Source organism: Muntiacus reevesi, chromosome 1 (assembly GCF_963930625.1).
Source record: "Muntiacus reevesi chromosome 1, mMunRee1.1, whole genome shotgun sequence".
Taxonomy (NCBI): domain Eukaryota; kingdom Metazoa; phylum Chordata; class Mammalia; order Artiodactyla; family Cervidae; genus Muntiacus; species Muntiacus reevesi.
In genome coordinates, this window is record NC_089249.1 from 67971144 (window position 1) to 67989036 (window position 17893).

The following is a 17893-nucleotide window of genomic DNA, read 5'->3' on the forward strand; positions in this document are numbered from 1 at the left end:
CATATATTCTTTTTCCCAAAGGAAAAAATAAAAGGAGGCAAAGTGGTTGTCTGAGGAGGCTTTACAAATATCTGAGAAAAGGAGAAAATTGAAAGGCAAGGGAGAAAGGTGAAAGATATACCCAACTGAATGTGGAGTTCCAGAGAATAGCAAGGAGACATAAGAAAACATTCTCATGTGAACAATGCAAAGAAATAGAGGAAAACAATAGAATGGGAAAGACTAGAGATTTCTTCAAGAAAATTGAAGATATCAAGTGAATATTTCAAGCAAGGATAGACACAATAAAGGACAGAACCATTAAGGGCCTAACAGAAACAAAAGATACTAAGAAGAAGTGGCACAAATACGCAGGAGAACTACCCAAAAAAGGCCTTAATAATCTAGATAATTACAATGTTGTGGTCACTCACCTTGAGCCAGATACCTTAAGTGTGAGGTTAGGTGGGCCTTAGGAAGCAGTACTACAAGCAAAGCTAGTGGAGGTGACAAAATTCCTGCTGAGTGGTTTAAAGTCCCCAAAATGATGCTGCAGAAGAGTTGCATTTAATATATTAGCAAATTTGAAAAACTCAGCTGTGGCCACAGAACTGGAAAGGGTCAATTTCCATTTCAATCTCAAAGAAGAGCAATGCCAAAGAATGTTCAAACTACCATACAATACCGCTCATTTTGCAATCTAGCAAGATTATGCTCAAAGTCCTTCAAGGTATGCTGCAGCAAGTTGTGAATTCAGAACTTTCAGATGTATGAGCTAGGTTTTGAAGAGGAAGAAGAACTAGAGATCAAATTGCCAACTTTCATTGGATCATGGAGAAAGCAAGGGAGTTTCAGACAAATAGCTGCTTCTGCTTCAATGACTATGCTAAAGCCTTTGACTGTGTGGAGCGCAACAAACTGTGGAAAAATTCTAAAAGAGATAGGAATACCAGGACAGCTTACCTGCCTCCTGAGAAATCTGTATGCAGGTCAAGAAGCAACAGTTAAGAAGGAAGAAATGAAGAACCCCAGCGTTAGTAGAAGGAAAGAAATCTTAAAAATTAGGGCAGAAATAAATGCAAAAGCAACTAAAGAGACCATAGCAAAAATCAACAAAGCTAAAAGCTGGTTTTTTGAAAAAATAAACAAAATTGACAAACTGTTAGCAAGACTCATTAAGAAACAAATGGAGAAGAACCAAATTAGCAAAATTAGAAATGAAAATGGAGAGATCACAACAGACAACACCAAAATACAAAGGATTATAAGAGACTACCACCAGCAGCTCTATGCCAATAAAATGGACAGCTTGGAAGAAATGGACAAATTCCTAGAAAAGTATAACTTTCCAAAACTGAACCAGAAAGAAATAGAAGATCTTAACAGAGCCATCACAAGCAAGGAAATAGAAACTGTAATCAGAAATCTTCCAGCAAACAAAAGCCCAGGACCAGATGGCTTGACAGCTGAAATCTACCAAAAATTTAGAGAAGAGCTAACACCTATCTTACTCAAACTCTTCCATAAAATTGCAGAAGGTAAACTTCCAAACTCATTCTATGAGGCCACCATCACTCTAATTCAAAAACCAGACAAAGATGCCACAAAAAAGAAAACTATAGGCCAATATCACTGATGAACATAGATACAAAAATCCTTAACAAAATTCTAGCAAACAGAATCCAACAACACATTAAAAAAATCATACATCATGATCAAGTAGGCTTTATCCCAGGAATGCAAGGATTCTTCAATATCCATAAATCAATCAATGTAATACACCACTTTTACAAATTGGAAGATAAAAACCATATGATTATCTCAATAGATGCAGAAAACGCCTTTGACAAAATTCAGCATCCTTTTATGATTAAAACTCTCCAGAAAGCAGGAATAGAAGGAACATACCTCAACATTATTAAAGCTATATATGACAAACCCACAGCAAGCATCACCCTCAATGGTGAAAAATTGAAAGCATTTCCCCTGAAATCAGGAACAAGACAAGGGTGCCCCCTCTCACCACTACTATTCAACATAGTTTTGGAAGTTTTGGCCACAGCAATCAGAGCAGAAAAGAAGTAAAAGGGATCCAGATAGGAAAAGAAGAAGTGAAACTCTCGCTGTTTGCAGATGACATAATCCTCTACATAGAAAACCCTAAAGACTCTACCAGAAAATTACTAGAGCTAATCAATGGACATAGTAAAGTTGCAGGATATAAAATTAACACACAGAAATCCCTTGCATTCCTATACACTAAGGAAGAGAAAACAGAAAGAGACATTAAGGAAACAATACCATTCACCACTGCAACAAAAAGAATAAAATACTTAGCAGTATATCTACCTAAAGAAACAAAAGACCTATACATAGAAAACTATAAAACACTGATGAAAGTAATCAAAGAGGACACAGACAGATGGAGAAATATACCGTGTTCATAGATTGGAAGAATCAATATTGTCAAAATGGCTATACTACCCAAAGCAATCTATAGATTCAATGCAATCCCTATCAAGCTACCAACGGTATTTTTCACAGAACTAGAACAAATAATTTCACAATTTGTATGGAAATACAAAAAACCTCAAAAAGCCAAAGTAATCTCGAGAAAGAAGAATGGAACTGGAGGAATCAACCTGCCTGACTCCAGACTCTACTACAAAGCCACAGTCATCAAGACAGTATGGTACTGGCACAAAGACAGAAATATAGATCAATGGAACAGAATAGAAAGCCCAGAGATAAATCCACGAATCTATGGACACCTTATCTTTGACAAAGGAGGCAAGAATATACAATGGAAAAAAGACAACCTCTTTAACAAGTGGTGCTGGGAAAACTGGTCAACCACTTGTAAAAGAATGAAACTAGAACACTTTCTAACACCATACACAAAAATAAACTCAAAATGGATTAAAGATCTAAATGTAAGACCAGAAACTATAAAACTCCTAGAGGAGAACATAGGCAAAACACTCTCCAACATAAATCACAGCAGGATCCTCTATGACCCACCTCCCAGAATACTGGAAATAAAAGCAAAACTAAACAAATGGGACTTAATGAAACTTAAAAGCTTTTGCACAACAAAGGAAACTATAAGTAAGGTGAAAAGACAACCTTCAGAATGGGAGAAAATAATAGCAAATGAAGCAACAGACAAATGATTAATCTCAACAGTATACAAGCAACTCCTGCAGCTTAATTCCAGAAAAATAAATGACCCAATCAAAAAATGGGCCAAAGAACTAAACAGACATTTCTCCGAAGAAGACATACAGATGGCTAACAAACACATGAATAGATGCTCAACATCACTCATTATCAGAGAAATGCAAATCAAAAGTACAATGAGGTACCATTACACGCCAGTCAGGATGGCTGCTATCCAAAAATCTACAAACAATAAATGCTGGAGAGGGTGTGGAGAAAAGGGAACCCTCTTACACTGTTGGTGGGAATGCAAACTAGTACAGCCACTATGGAGAACAGTGTGGAGATTTCTTAAAAAACTGGAAATAGAACTGCCATATGACCCAGCAATCCCACTTCTGGGCATACACACCGAGGAAAGCAGATCTGAAAGAGACATGTGCACCCCAATGTTCATCGCAGGACTTTTTTTTTAATTTTAATTTTTCTTATTAGTTGGAGGTTAATTACTTCACAACATTTCAGTGGGTTTTGTCATACATTGACATGAATCAGCCATGGAGTTACAAGTATTCCCCATCCCGATCCCCCCTCCCACCTCCCTCTCCACCCGATTCCTCTGGGTCTTCCCAGTGCCCGAGTACTTGTCTCATGCATCCCACCTGGGCTGGTGATCTGTCTCACCATAGATAATATACATGCAGCATTGTTTATAATAGCCAGGACGTGGAAGCAACCTAGATGTCCATCAGCAGATGAATGGATAAGGAAGCTGTGGTACATATACACCATGGAATATTATTCAGCCATTAAAAAGAATTCATTTGAATCAGCTCTAATGAGATGGATGAAACTGGAGCCCATTATACAGAGTGAAGTAAGTCAGAAAAATAAAGACCAATACAGTGTACTAACGCAGATATATGGAATTTAGAAAGATGGTAACGATAACCCTATATGCAAAACAGAAAAAGAGACACAGATATACAGAACAGAATTTTGGACTCTGTGGGAGAAGGCGAGGGTGGGATATTTCAAGAGAACAGCATCGAAACATGTATAGTATTTATGGTGAAACAGATCACCAGCCCAGTCTGGATGCATGAGACAAGTGCTCAGGCCTGGTGCACTGGGAAGACCCAGAGGAATCAGGTGGAGAGTGATGTGGGAGTAGGCATCGGGATGGGGAATACTTGTAAATCCATGGCTGATTCATGTCAATGTATGACAAAAACCACTACAATATTGTAAAGTAATTAGCCTCCAACTAATAAAAATAAATGGGAAAAAAATAAAATAGACCCATGATTGCATGTAAAAAGAAAAAAAAAAACAAAACAAAAAACAAGCAACAGTTAGAACCAGATATGAAACAACTGACTGGTTCCAAATCGGGAAATGAGTAGGACATGGCTGTATATTGTCATCCTGCTTATTTAACTTCTATGCAGAGTACATCATGAGAAACTCTGGGCTGGATGAATCACAAGATGGAATGAAGATTGCCAGAAGAAATATCAACAGCCTCAGCTATGAAGCTGATACCACTCTAATGGCATAAAGTGAAGAAAGAAAGATCCTCTTGATGAAAGTGAAAAATTTGGCTTAAACTCAACATTCAAAAAACTAAGATTATGGCATCCAGTTTCATAACTTCATAGCAAATAGATGGGGAAACAAAGGAAACAGTGAGAGAATATTTTTGGGGCTCCAAAATCACTGCAGATGGTTGCTGCAGCTATGAAATTAAAAGATGCTTGCTCCTTGGAAGAGAAGTTATAATAAAATTAGACAGCATATTAAAAAGAAGAGACATTATTTTGCTGACAAAGGTCCATCTAGTCAAAGCTCTGGTTTTTCCAGTAGTCATGTATGGACATGAAATTTGGACCATAAAAAAGCTGAGCAATGAAGAATTGATGCTTTTGAACTGTGGTGTTGGAAAAAACTCTTGAGAGTCCCTTGGACTGCATGGAGATCAAATCAGTCAATCCAAAAGGAAATCAGTCCTGAATATTCATAAGAAGGACTGATGCTGAAGTTGAAGTTCCAATGCTTGGGTCACTTGATGTGAAGAGCTGACTCATTGGAAAAGATCCTGATGCTGGGAAAGAGTGAAGGCAAAAAGAGAAGGGGGTGGCAGAGGATGAGATGGTTATATAGCACCACTGAATCAATGGACATGAATTTGAGCAAACTCATTGCAGATGAACCCGGCATGCTGTAGTCCATGGGGTTGCAAAGAGTAAGACACAACATATTGACTGAACAACAGCAGCAAGATGTACTCAAATTAAAATGAAGTCCTGTTGGATTAGGGTGACATCTAGATCTAATAAATGATATATTCATAAAAAGAGGGAAATTCAGACTGAGACTCACAGAGAGACATGTGGAAGAATGCCATGTGATGCAGTAGGTACAAATTGGAGTGATGCAGCTGCAAGCCAAAGAATACTAAAGATTGGTGGTAACCACAAGAAATTGGGAAGAGGCAAGAATTGATTCTTCCATAGAGTTTTCATGAAATTCTAATCTCCAGAACTCTGAGAAAATACATTTCTACTGTGCTAAGTCATATGAGTGAGTGAGTGAGTGAAGTCGCTCAGTCATATCCGACTCTTTGCGACCCCATGGACTGTAGCCCGCCAGGCTCCTCTGGTCATAGGATTCTCCAGGCAAGAATACTGGAGTGCATTGTCATTTCCTTCTCCAGGGGATCTTCCCAACCCAGGGATCGAACCCAGGTCTCCCGTGTTGCAGGCAGATGCATTATCCTCTGAGCCACCAGGGAAGCCCCAATCATATAGTTGGTGGTAATTTGTTACACTAGCTGTAGGAAACAAACATAGTCCCTCAGTAGTTCCAACATGTGCATCTAAGCATAGGAGTGGGATGAGTTCTTTCATCATCACCTTATGTGACTCGCCTGTGGAATTTGTGTATCCTGCTCAACAGGACTGGTTGTGCCCAAATAGAATCTCCTGTTTCCTGGAGTAGAGATGATGGTAGTGGTGGAGAGGGCCCACAAGGGGACATACTTAAAACTATAATTATTAATACAACCTGTTCATTTGGGCATTTCCTGCTACAATAACAACAGACAGAGAAAGACTGATGATACTGATGTGTTAATTGATCCAAGTTATCATGAAGAATTAGAATTGCTGAAACAAAGAGTTCAGGTAAGAGTATATCTGGAATCTAAATGAATCACTGTGATATCTCTTGGTATTTCCATGTCCAGTGATAATGATGAAGAGGTAACTGTCATAACCCTTGCTTGACAAGGGTAAGGCAACTAGGGATGCACATCCTTTAAGGATGAAGTTCTGGATTACTCCATCAGGCAAGCAGTTTAGATGAATTGAAGTGCTGGTTGAGTGTGAGAAAAATCTAGGATTGGTTTTGCTGGAGGTGGATGAAGACTGTCAATTACTATTTCAAGACCTGCTGTTTGTTTCACTATCTGTCTTGGACTGAGCACATGCAGAGACTGTGGCTATTCACTACCTTAAATAGGACTAAAATGTTGGAGTTAATAGAGATCTAAGTGATAGAAGGGTGGACAGTGTTAAACATCTTGTGCACCATTTAAATCCATTCAGTCTCATTTCCTATCCCAGGCACTTCTGTAGCAGCATCTTCCATGTAGGCTTTGACTAGCTTCGTATGTTGAAGTTTGATAACACTTCTACTTGGGCCAACACTAAATAATTCTTGCTTCCTTTCTCAAGGCTTTGCTAATGCCCCTACTGGGGACACTTGTTGAAATCTACTTGACATTTTTGCCCATGAAGCCACCCTTTTAGCAAGGGGAGGAGTCAATGGATAAATATGTCTTCTTGCCAAATCTAAAGTGTAAAGGGCTTCCCTGGTGACTCAGATGGTAAAGAGTCTGCCTGCAATGCAGGAGACCTGAGTTTTATCCCTGGGGCTGGAAGAGCCTCTGAAGAAGGGAATAGCTACCCACTCCAGTATTCTTGCCTGGAGAATTCCATGGACAGAGGAACCTGTCAGGTACAGTCCATGGGGTCACAAAGAGTTGGACATGACTGAGCGACTAACCCTTTGAGACTCACTTCATACTATTCTTTACAATGTCACATGAAGGTGAATGTCAGATGCTCATCTTTATGGTCAACTGAAGTTACCGTTTTGTCTATTCTTACCTCCCTGTTTTACTCCCTCTTAACTTTTTTCACTCTTCAGAGCATTACTTCCCAAATAAATTACTTATATGTCAATCTTTTCCTCAGCCTCTTCTTTTGAGGAAATACAATATAAGTTAAAAGAAAAAATATTTAATATTTATTCTGCCTTAGGCATAAGTGTCTGACAGCATTTTGATGTTACATTGCTCAGAATACGTACAGTTCAACAGAGTAAACATTTATGTTCAAAGGGCTGACTCTTCATATGGGTTTTCAGACATTGGTGATACCTGATAAAGTATTTTTTGCATTGAGGGATCTTCTTTACACTTTTCAACTACGGCAGGATCACAGACTGACTTATTTAGTTCATTCTGGGTTCTTAACCATTTATTCAGACTTTTAGCATCTAAGTAATAGTGTAGTGTAGTGTTAGTCACTCAGTCATGTCTGACTTTTTGCGATCTAAGTAATAACAACTCCCAATAACTTCCTGCAGAAGACACAGCTTGAGATAAAAATGCCCAAAACACATGAATGTTAGAATGCTCTACTGCCTTTCACAGTAGGTTTCAGGAAAATGTATTTGGCTATCTGATCTCTGACTTTATCCCAACAGGGTTTCACCCGCTTTCAGTCATATTAAGTCTTCATGGAAAAAACCAAACTTGTTCCTTGGTTAACTGCAGCTGTTTCATTTGTCTTGTTTCATATAGATCTTAAAACACTCCATTAATTTGGTTCATACTGCTTTAAGAGCTAATTTACTACACTTTATCTGACTTACTCCTATTTGTCATCAAGGAGAATTGCACCTATTTTAATAATCCATGGCATTCAGTCTGAGTGGGGTAATGTCTTGCAGAATATAGAAGGTGCCTGCTGGGAAGTCCCAGCACCTGGTGGATTAGACTCTCTTTATGTGAAGACACCCCTTGGGGGCACTTAAAAATATTTTGTGGGAGATGGAAGAAACCAGATTAGATTCATAGGTAATGAATTTGGGGGGGTGTTAAGAACTGGAAAAATTTGCATTGTTCCTGTTAATGCGTTTTTTTTCCCAACATTTATTAGACTAATAAGCCCTGTGTGTACTCAGGTCACATTATTATTCTCATTTTCGAGTGAAAAAGTTGAGGCACAATTGGCACAAATAATGTGCTTGGAGCCATTTGACTGAAAGGTGGAAGACAGGAATACAATTCAATTTCCACCTCTAACTCTTGTGTTAGTCATTGTTATTTGGTCCTGAGCAAGTTCTTTGGCTGGAGCTTCAAATTTCCCAAAGTTCTCTGTTTCTTACAGATTTTAGGTAGCTTTGATTCTTCTTTGTCAGTTACTGTTTTTCATGTTTTCAGGGATTGTTTTCTGTCTATTCCTTTTTTTTCAAATTTGTTTTTATTGGAGGATAATTGCTTCACAACATTATGTTGCTTTTTTCTGTACAACATGAATCAGTTAAAGTGTACTTATATCCCTTTCCTCTTGAGCCTACCTGTCACCCTCTGTATCCCACCCCTCTATGTCATCACAGATAACAGAGCTGAATTCCCTGTGCCATATAGTGGCTTCCCACTAGCCGTCTATTTTATCCATGGTAGTATATATGTTGATGCTAATCTCTCAATTTTTCCCACCCTTTCCTTCCCCCACTGTGTTCACAAGTTTGTTCTTTATGTTTGTATCTCTCTGTTCCTGCCCTGTAAACAGGTTCCTCAGTACCATTTTTCTAGATTCCATATATATGTGTTAAATATGACATTTGCTTTTCTCTTTCTGACTTACTTCACTCTGTATGACAGACTCTAGGTTCATCCACCTCACTACTTCTGACTCTTTTGTTCCTTTTTATGACTGAGTAATATCCATTGTATGTATGTACCACAACTTCTTTATCCATTCATATATCAATGAACATTCTGTCTATTCTTACACTTAGTTTTCAAAGCTTCAGCCACAGTGCCCTCTCTCATAAGGCATGCATCTCTACTTATGAAACAGGACAGATTCTAGAGTTGTGGTCACCTGTGGCTTTGGAGCAATTGGAATGTGGCTAATGAGAACTGAGAGCTGTAGAGGTAAATAATACACTGGATTTCAAAGACTAAATATGAAAACAAAAATTATAAAATATCTCATTTATATATATTTCTATTGATTTCATGTTGAAATGGTGATATATAGATTTGTTGTCTTGTTGCTGAGACAAGTCTGACTCTTTTCAACCCCATGGACTGTAGCCAGCCAGGCTCCACTGTCCATGGAATTTCTCAGGCAAGAATACTGGAGTGGGTTGCCATTTCCTTCTCCAGGGGATTTTCTTGACTCAGGGATTGAACCCTCATCTCCTGCATTGGCAGATGGACTCTTTACCACTGAGTCATCAGGGAAGACCAATTTCAGAATGAGGGGCACCATTTTCCTCTTGGTTAATTTTCTCTTTGTGATGTCTTGGGCTCTTAATTTCAACATTTATTATTTCATTTCTAACATAACACTTCTCTTCCTAAGCTAGGCCTTTTCATCTAAGATATTCCAGAGTTTTGGATGGTAGTATATACATTAGAATGCCATTTTACTATTTTGGGTAGGTAAAGAAGAAAATATCAACAGTTGATAGCAATGCTATATTCTTTTCATAATAAGGTAGACTCACTTTTACCAACTTTTCAAAATATGCTGACAACTACTTTCATTCCTCAAGTCATGTATTCCCTTGCTCACATATTTCTTCTTTAATGAATATTTATTTAGTGCTTAGTTTCCACATCTTGGCTTCCCTGGTGGCTCAGAGGTTAAAGCGTCTGCCTGCAATGTGGGAGACCTGGGTTCAATCCCTGGGTCAGGAAGATCCCCTGGAGAAGGAAATGGCACCCCACTCCAGTACTCTTGCCTGGAGAATCCCATGGATGGAGGAGCCTGGTAGCTACAGTCCACCGGGTCGCAAAGAGTCGGACACGACTGAGTGAATTCACTTTCACTTTTCCACATCTCACAGTATTAATTATTGTGGGTAGATAAGGGAGAAAATATTAAGGGTTTCTAGTAAAGCTATATTCCTTTTTATAATAAGGCAGACTCACTTGTTCATGTTTTCTCAAGATGACTTTCTTAACCCTTTGTTATTTTGTAAACTCATTTTGTACTTACCTGTTTTGCTCTTATTTGTTCATCCTGTTCTTATCACCTAAAAAGCCTTCCATCTTATCTCTATTTTGAGCATTCAACTCAAATTCTATTTTTTCTTGAGACTTACATATATTCCTTGTTTCCTCTTTCTTGTCCCAATAAAATGTGGTTTCTTCTCATGGGGTATAAGTTACAATGAAGGATACTTAAGATGAATTACTATGGCTACCATTTCAAGTAAAAGAAGTTGGGATATCAGGGTAATTCTGTCAACATACTATGTTAGCCACCTACTCAGTGGAAACTGGTTTCATTTATACTTGGCTTATTTTGTTTTGCCTCACTTTAGATATTCATCGAATGCATTTTGATTTTCCTCTGCTGAGCCTATTCTGCTGATAAGCACATTGAATTCCTTATCTCTGATGGATTTTGCTTACTTTAAGGATTTCCATTCCTCATCTGTTTATGTGAATTTTCCCACTTGGTAAAACATTTTAAGCATAGATATATTGTTAAAGTCTGTGTTGATAATTCCAACACCTGGGCAGTTTCTGGATCTGGTTCTATTGACCATTTCCTTTCTTGGAAATTTGCTGCATTTTCTTGCTTCTTCACCTGTTGATTAAATGCCAGAAATTGCATATAAAACACACATGGAAACTAAAGTAATAATGTTAAAACTCAGAAAAGGGGGTCACTGGGTGTTGGGTGGCTGTTGAGTCAGTCCAGTCCGTGGTTGACCCAAGTATGCATTTTGTTGTTTTAGATTCATTTGACCACTGAGTCAAAAAACTGGAGGGCTGGGAAGAATCCCTCCTTTAGCAGGGATCTGAGTTCCTCAAGGGTCTGTCTTTGTTCACTTGCCCTGTTCTCAGCACACTCTTGCCTTTGGGTGTGGATGGGGTCTGTCTCAGCTCTCCTGTCTCTCTTATAGCCACAGCTGCCTCCTCCCTCATGTTTGGTGTGAGGCCAGAGGTTTCAGAGGCACTTCTCAGCTTTCAGACTTCAGTAGGCTCTGCGTGCTCTCCTGTTCCTCTCTCAATGATAGTAGCTGCTATATCAATGTAAGATCAGGTGTTCCTCGAGTGCTTCTCTTGGTTTTCTTGTCCTGTCCGTAGACTTCAGCAGGCCCCCATTGGATTTTTAGCATTTTGAAGCCACTCATTTTGTCTCTTCTTTTCTGAAATCCTTCAGCACAACTTAATCGCTCCATGTAGTAACTTCCTACATGGCATCTTTTAGTTTAAAACTAACAAACCATTTCACATTCTCTCCCCAGTCTTTTTAAACAGGACAGGGAGCCTGCAAAAAGACTGTTTCTAATGTCCTGGGCATAGTACAGTACTGAGCATTTTATACACATTTATATCATCTTATCATTATAACAATAGGTTATAATACCTTTGTGCAGATAAGGGAATTAAGACTCAGAAAGGGTGAATTCACTCATCTGTTCCAAAGTAACTTAGTGCTTATTAAGATATTTTCAATACTACGATGTTCATTTAAATATTTCTGAGTTTGTCACATACTTTACACAGATCTAGCATATCTGAACATTTAATGTGGTAGTAGTTCCCTATCCTGGAGAAGGGCATGGCAACCCACTCCAGTATTCTTGCCTGGAGAATCCCATGGATAAAGGAGCCTGATGGGCTCCATGAGGTCACAAAGAGTCAGACATGACTAAAGTGGCTTGACACACACAACAATTCCCTCTCACCAAAGGCTATTATTAAACACTATCTAAGCTTTAAGTTAGGGGCAATAGATATAGTGGTGAAAATGTCTCACAGAGATGTACCTTCATGGAGGTTACAGTCCAGTAATCACAAAGAGAGTATTAATAGGAAGTGGAAAAGACACTAAATCAGCATAACTTCCATCTTGATGCTAGGCTCAGAAGCTCCCTGGTTGCAATTTCTTAATTCCCTGCATTGATTACATTATCAATAGCTGCAACTCAATGCGAGAACTGAGGTACTGACTACTATTAATTAATTACCTAATTGAGTTTATTTTTTTTGTCTTTTAATCTCTTCTGGCTTCAACTACTTCAATTATTAAAGATTTACACTCTTTTTTTGTTGCTTTACCATGCCCCTAAATTAGCTTTTCTATCCTTGGGGCATATCCTTCACTCAGGTACTGTTCCTTGTCTGTTTTTGATTTAGTTATGCCCAGGCCTGCGCCTTCCTTTCTGGCGGGTGACTGACCGTGACTCTGTCAGCAGGTACTATACCATTAAATGCTCTTTTATTCTTTGATTTTGGCCCATTGACCATTTTGTCCTTGTGGAGCCACTCAGCTCTAATCAGGCTTATCTTTGGGTATATGGTTCACACTGGAAAACTTGGCTTGTGCTCTGGCAGTTCATGGAAGTTTGCCTTGCTGGCTTTTGAAGACAGTGCCAACCTCATTACATATGATCTGTGCACGTGGCCATGATCTACCCTTTTGTGTGTTCTCTATATTTGTGTCCATACTGTAATAAACTGGGAGTGATAAATAAGGAGGGAATAAGGCCACTAACAGTACAACAAGTATTCCCAGGTGCTACTTCCTTTTGCTAATGTGAGGGCTTTGATCTATGGTTTCTGCAGATTTTCACTTGGAATTCTCAAGGGGAGAAAGTAGAGTGATTTTACATATGCCATAATGTAGCACCTTCAGCGCTCAAGAAACTACTGCTATTGTTCCTTTTATTGCTTTGGCTTTTTGGTGTTTTCTATGTCTTTTCTCACCTGTGTCTCCCATGATGACACTTCACAGCAGTGGTGTCTTCTGCTGATACCCATCGAAGTTGTACTGTGCCCATAGCACATTGAATTCCAGTGTGCCCAACCACCGTGTTTGATCCCAATAGCATTCTGATATCAGTGAGGGAATGGTGTCCTTTATGTGTCCTCTTCCAAGTAGGGGAGAATTATTTCTTATGTTTTAAAACAAATGGCATGACAAGGTGACAAAATAGTGCTGGTCAGTGATGCTGTAAATATAGTGAAGTTTCTATGTAGAAAATTGCACTTTCAGTTCTCTTTTCATGGAACTCAAATGTGATTTCACAAGGCCCTGGGCCAAATGACAAATTAGGTGATAGGTGTTACTGGGCACAGAATCATTCTCCCTTCTGTACAGCTGGGTATCATAATTGGCCCAAGCTTGTACACCTTACTCTCTCGTTTGGTGGGGAGGTGGGCTTTTTTCCAGTTGATATTTTTTTTCCTTTTTTTGCAGTTAATGGGCACAATTCCTATAGATATCCAGTCCTATAGGCATGCCTTCACATGCCGAAATTCCAGAGTTAACACAATTTAGGTTCTTGCCTACCTCCCCCACTCCATCTTTATGAACTTTTTAAGTGATCACAAGTTAACTATTCTTTTTGTCTTCAATTTTTCCCTTTTATCCAATGAGGTAAGAGTAGCATATTACTTCTAAATGAAGGAATGTGAAAGTCTGTAAAATAGAACAATAGAATCTTATCTGTAACTTTTTTTTTGATTCATTAAGCTGTTTTATCAAACTCATATAATCTTGATTTCATGTCAGATGATTAGTGCTCACATGTAGGAAACTGTACATATTTAGAATTCATTAGTGTCACATTTGCCATGTCTGTAGTTTGTCTTTATTTGTGTTACTTTTGGAAATAAACCATTTCCATACCCCAGCATCTAGTAATGTGTTGCTTGCAAAAAAAGTGACTTTTTTGTTATATATCTTTAAAAAAAATCAATTGAGATGACTGGAATATAGATTAAAAGGATAAAATCAGAGTTAAAGTGTTATGAAGCTGGTATTTTCAACATTAAATGTGAAAAAGTAATATATGGTTTGTCAGTTCAAATAACACGGATAAATTGAGATAAGTTTAATGATCATTAGATCAGAAATGTTTGAAGGATGTGTTAACCAAATATATGTATACACACACACACACACACACACACACACACACACACACACATATATATACAGAAAAAGAGAGAGAAAATGAATATGTGTATTTGCCATGCTTTATAAAATAGCATTGCTTCATACATTGTAGAATACAGTGTACTCATTCAACTTTACTAGAGAATAGTCCTAATGAAATTTGGCATTTTTATTCATAGGCAATATAGATTAAATAACTACCATTTTGTGAAAAAAATACACTAAAGGTTTTATTAAAAATAACGACTTTGTGCTTGTTAAGTGCTCATTGATTACTTAAAAACACACTCATTTAAGCTGGAAGAATAATTAATAGAAGAATCATTTCAGAGTTCAATTTTTCAATTACAAAGTTTATTTCTACATTTACTGTAAAAGAGACAATATTGTCACAAAGCACGAAGCTGTAATTTATCCCATTTTCACTACTTCTGTGTTTCAGGCTTTTCCTGAACATGTTGCTGCTTGCTCACCTTGACAGAAGCATGCTGGAAGTCATGTTCCAAGATGGTGATATGTTCTGTGAGATCCCCTGGAGAGACTGGTCCTAGCATACACTTGTGAACCACCCTGGCTTCTTGAACTGGAATTAACTTTGCAAATAATTGTGCTTAACTCTGCCCAAATGTGGTCTGCTCTGACAGAGTGTAAAATTGTTGTTTGGGGTGCACAGACCATGCCTGACTAATTCACTCGTGGACACAAAGCATTTCAGAGAAGGCATAAAAATGGAGGCTAATTGAGGGCTCTAATAAACAATTTGCTTATAGTCAATTTCCATTAAAAGGCCAGATAGCCTGCATCTGTTGTGGCTATTTTTCCTGGGTGATATAAATGCTTAATGTGCCAAAGAGACCATTTTTGGTGTTATGTGCTATACTGCTGATTTGAGAAAGTGAGAATCAGAATACCTTTGCACTGGCTTTGTCACTTTAGATTCCAGACTCCTTAAGCAGTCTTCATTTGGCTGTTCTAAAAGTCAAGAGGAAATTCTCCCTTTGCAACCTCTAATGCAGCAAGGAATCCCCACACAAGAGCTCTGCCTGTGCTGCTCCTCAAGGGCATCAGCAGGGCTGATGGTACCATGAATATCCCTTTTGCCAACGACATGTGAACTTGGGTTTGACTTTGATCCAAAAGAAATGACATCCAAAACACACATAATGGGTGAGATTAGCCATCTGTGGTAATAAACCTAAAGACTGTCAGAAAATATGTGATGGTAACATCTAAGGGTGCCTAAAATTCCAATCAAGTGTACTGAGTATCATAAGGGGGAGGAGGCCGAATGTAACTAATTTTGTAAAAGTGAAAGTGAAAGTTGGTCAGCCATGTCTGACTCTCTCACCCCAATGACTATACAGTCTGTGGAATTCTGCAGGCCAGATTATTGGAGTGGGTAGCCTTTCCCTTCTCCAGGGGATCTTCCCAACCCAGGGATTGAACCCAGGTCTCCCACGTTGCAGGTGGATTCTTTACCAGCTGAGCCACCATGGAAGCCCATAATTTGGTAAGGGCATGACCAATTCACTTTATTGTACCCAATCTGGAAAAACTAAGATGGAACAAGCTGATGCAAAGTATAAGATATAGAATCCCAAAGAGTCAGAAATCAGCAGCATTTCCTCAGGGCTGTCTATGGGAGAGGAACACACAGTAGAAGACATCAGCTCTCTCATCATCCTAGAGGTGTTCTCTGTTGTGGCACAGAAATGGTTCTTTAGGCCTGTGACTAACTCTAGACCTTGTATTTGGTAGCTCTTCTGTCTGAAACATAAGGAAGTATGAAGAGGTTATGTCTGTACGTGGAAACCATTAAAAAACACTGTGAGTTTTAAAAACTGTAGTTGCTTTACAGTGTTGTGGTGGTTTCTGCTGTACGCAGAAGTGAATCAGCTCTTTGTATGCGTCCATCCCCTTCCTCTTGCACCTCTTTCCCACCTCCCACCTGGTCCACAAATCTAGGTCAGCACAGAGTGCCAAGCTGAGCTCCCCGAGCTCTACAGCAGCCCCGCACTAGCCATGCAATTTACACGTGGTAGTGGATATATGTCAATCCTGATTTCCCAGTTTATCCCACCCCTCTGCCTTCTGTCCACACATCTGCTATCTACATCTGTATCTCTATTCCTAACCTGCATGGAGGTCCATGTGTACCATTTTTCTAGATTGCACATATATGGGTTAATATCGGGGCTTCCCTGGTGGCTCAGACGGTAAAAAATCCACCTGCAGTGCAGGAGACCTGGATTCAATCCCTGGTTTGGGAAGATTCCCTGGAGAAGGAAATGGCTACTCACACAATATTCTGGCCTGCAGAATTCCATGAACAGAGGAGCCTGTCAGGCTACAGTCCATGGGGTCACACCAGCTATTTTTTTGTCTTTCTGATTTATTTCACTCTGTATGACAGACTCTAGATCCCCACATGCATCCCAATGCTCATTGCAGCATTATTTACAATAGCCAGGACATGGAAGCAACCTAAGTGTCCACTGATAGAAGAATGGATAAAGAAAATATGGTACATATATACAATGGAATACTACACAGACATAAATGGAACGAAACTGAGTCATTTGTAAAAGCACTGTGATTTGAGACAGATCTCCCCATTACTATTGACATAGTAAAGAACAATTATAATTACATAATTATAGAAATTATAGAATTTATTTAAACTTGCTTTAATATTTAGAAAGTAATGGGAATGGGAAGTCTCCCACCATTTGTGGATGACGGCAGGTGGATTTACTTAAACAACACATTGGGACTTTGTCAAGAATCAATGACAGTGACAATAACAGGATTGGATTAAGTTAACTAGGTGGGAATACTGAGCCAACTAATCCCTATGGATCATGTGAAGTGAAGTTGCGCAGTCGTGTCCGACTCTGCGACTCCATGGACTGTCGCCTACCAGGCTCTTGAATCCATGGAATTTTCCAGGCAAGAGTACTGGAGTGGGTTCCCATTTCCTTCTCCAGGGGATCTTCCCGACCCAGGGATCGAACCCGAGTCTCCTGCATTGCAGGCAGATGCTTTACCATCTGAGCCACAAGGGAGTCCCGATGGATCATGGGTGGGATATAAATTATAAATAAACAAATTAAGTTGATAGTGAAAGATCCTGATGGCCTAACAGAAAATAAATAATTGGAAAGAAAAAACCCTGCTTTATGAACAGATACATCTGAAATTAAACTGACAATATTCTATTCTTTGGACCATTGTGAAAATATCTGGGATCTAGTCATGTTCACCAGGTCGCATATTTAGAAGAGAATATTTTAAAAAATACGATATTTCTTTACAGTAATTGTCTTCTATTCAACAGATATTTATGAGTATTGATGATGTGTCAGCCTCTTTGCAAAGCACTGAGGCAAAGCACTGATCTCAAAACGCTGGAGGTGATAGAACTACATGTTCACATGGTTACAGAAAAGGTCCCACAAAAGGGGATATGAATGGGTGTTATAAGAAGTACCAAACATGACACCAACACATGCACACAATGCTTAGGGGTA